The 2662-nt window shown below is 41.2% G+C and overlaps 1 long non-coding RNA gene across 49 annotated transcripts; it reads left to right on the top strand.

Annotated features, from left to right (window-relative positions):
- The first annotated feature begins 626 nt into the window (after positions 1-626).
- On the top strand, positions 627-2358 carry LOC127535914 (uncharacterized). Of its 49 annotated transcripts, none has more exons than XR_007944841.1 (5): positions 627-680; positions 715-816; positions 885-1122; positions 1497-1598; positions 2007-2349. It is a non-coding gene; the product is annotated as an uncharacterized LOC127535914 (long non-coding RNA). The 49 variants fall into 49 exon arrangements; XR_007944804.1 differs by having other exon boundaries at positions 629-680; positions 715-884; positions 953-1122; positions 2007-2336; XR_007944832.1 differs by adding an exon at positions 817-884 and having other exon boundaries at positions 641-748; positions 919-1122; positions 2007-2341.
- Positions 2359-2662: the final 304 nt, after the last annotated feature.

Genomic DNA, 2662 nt, shown 5'->3' on the forward strand with positions numbered 1-2662 from the left:
AGAAGCAAACACGCCGAAACTGGAGCAACAGAAATCACTGGATTGATTGGTTTGGTCCATCTTACATCTACAGAGGAAAGCGAAAACAAAAACATGAATATAAACCTTTGAAAAACATCACTTCACTGTCACACGATTATAAACTGTAGAACTTCAGTATTTACCAAGTTCAACATCAGACCAACGATCTAAAACAAATACTTTAGACAGATGAAAATAGAAATTCTACGCAAACAGAGTGAATCCAGCTGCGATCAGAAACTAAAGTGAGTCCAGCTGTGATTTCCCATCAGTCTATCTACATGAATATGATTCTAAAATGAGCTGAGAACATCAGAACGTTCTCTGTTCTGGACCTATGGACTGAGTCTATGTCTGCATCATGGCTCCACATAGAAAAGAACTGAACACAGGAGGAAGAAAAATCTGATGATAATTAGTCCAAAATGAAGGTAGATATGTCAAAAAAGACTCAGATCTGTTCAGAAATTACTTTAAATGCGTCCAAAATTTCTCAAGACCTGCCAAAACACTGAAACTTTGTCCAAAACAAGTAAAAATTGTCCAAAGTGGGTCAAAATTTCAAAGAGGATCCAAGAAGATAAACTAAAAACCAGTGAACCACAGTGTCAGCAATAATCAGGAGGTCTAGAAGGAGTCATAGTTCCACTAATCAGGAGGTCTAGAAGGAGTCATATTTCCACTAATCAGGAGGTCTAGAAGGAGTCATAGTTCCACTAATCAGGAGGTCTAGAAGGAGTCATAGTTCCACTAATCAGGAGGTCTCGAAGGAGTCATAGTTCCACTAATCAGGAGGTCTAGAAGGAGTCATAGTTCCACTAATCAGGAGGTCTAGAAGGAGTCATAGTTCCACTAATCAGGAGGTCTCGAAGGAGTCATAGTTCCACTAATCAGGAGGTGTAGAAGGAGTCATAGTTCCACTAATCAGGAGGTCTAGAAGGAGTCATAGTTCCACTAATCAGGAGGTGTAGAAGGAGTCATAGTTCCACTAATCAGGAGGTCTAGAAGGAGTCATAGTTCCACTAATCAGGAGGTCTAGAAGGAGTCATAGTTCCACTAATCAGGAGGTCTAGAAGGAGTCATAGTTCCACTAATCAGGAGGTCTCGAAGGAGTCATAGTTCCACTAATCAGGAGGTGTAGAAGGAGTCATAGTTCCACTAATCAGGAGGTCTAGAAGGAGTCACAGTTCCACTAATCAGGAGGTCTCGAAGGAGTCATAGTTCCACTAATCAGGAGGTGTAGAAGGAGTCATAGTTCCACTAATCAGGAGGTCTAGAAGGAGTCATAGTTCCACTCATCAGGAGGTGTAGAAGGAGTCATAGTTCCACTAATCAGGAGGTGTAGAAGGAGTCATAGTTCCACTCATCAGGAGGTGTAGAAGGAGTCATAGTTCCACTAATCAGGAGGTGTAGAAGGAGTCATAGTTCCACTCATCAGGAGGTGTAGAAGGAGTCATAGTTCCACTAATCAGGAGGTGTAGAAGGAGTCATAGTTCCACTAATCAGGAGGTCTAGAAGGAGTCATAGTTCCACTAATCAGGAGGTCTAGAAGGAGTCATAGTTCCACTAATCAGGAGGTCTAGAAGGAGTCATAGTTCCACTCATCAGGAGGTGTAGAAGGAGTCATAGTTCCACTAATCAGGAGGTCTAGAAGGAGTCATAGTTCCACTCATCAGGAGGTGTAGAAGGAGTCATAGTTCCACTAATCAGGAGGTGTAGAAGGAGTCATAGTTCCACTCATCAGGAGGTGTAGAAGGAGTCATAGTTCCACTAATCAGGAGGTGTAGAAGGAGTCATAGTTCCACTCATCAGGAGGTGTAGAAGGAGTCATAGTTCCACTCATCAGGAGGTGTAGAAGGAGTCATAGTTCCACTAATCAGGAGGTGTACAAGGAGTCATAGTTCCACTAATCAGGAGGTGTAGAAGGAGTCATAGTTCCACTCATCAGGAGGTGTAGAAGGAGTCATAGTTCCACTAATCAGGAGGTCTAGAAGGAGTCATAGTTCCACTAATCAGAGCTCCTAAAATGACTCCACACACAGTGAACTACTTTCTCCATCCAACTGTAAAAACAGACATCAGCTGCTTCAGACTTGGTTCAGGGGTTCTCCATGGAAACCAGAGTTAGTGTGAAGCTCAGACAGTGTGAAGGAACCTTCAGAACATCAACCTCTATGGACGGAGAAAATTCTTTGGTCAGATGAAGATCAATGAGTTCAGATGGAGTCCAGATGTTTGGTGGAACCTGACCAGGACTACCACAGTGGATGGATGGTCCTGACAGTGAAGATATTGTCATCATCATATTATATGATATTTATTCTGTTTTACATTAAACTTGCAACTTCTATCAAAGAAGGTATTTTTGTACCTTGGTTTATATTTTCATGTGTTTCAAAAGTGCAGAAAAAAATGACAAATATGAAGGAAATGTGTTTACAGTGTAAATTTATCTTAAAATAAATAAACAGAAGACTTAAAGCGATTTACAGTTACCCGTGTTTTTGTTCCCCACAGTTTTGTGTTTTGTTTTTGTTTGTCTGTTTCTGTTGTTAGTGTTTTTATGCGGGTTCTTATTGTGTTTGTTTTGTGTTTTAGCTGGAGGTCTGATGTCATTTCCTGTTCTGGAGGTCGACCTGCT

Source organism: Acanthochromis polyacanthus, chromosome 10 (genome assembly GCF_021347895.1).
Source record: "Acanthochromis polyacanthus isolate Apoly-LR-REF ecotype Palm Island chromosome 10, KAUST_Apoly_ChrSc, whole genome shotgun sequence".
Lineage (NCBI taxonomy): Eukaryota > Metazoa > Chordata > Actinopteri > Pomacentridae > Acanthochromis > Acanthochromis polyacanthus.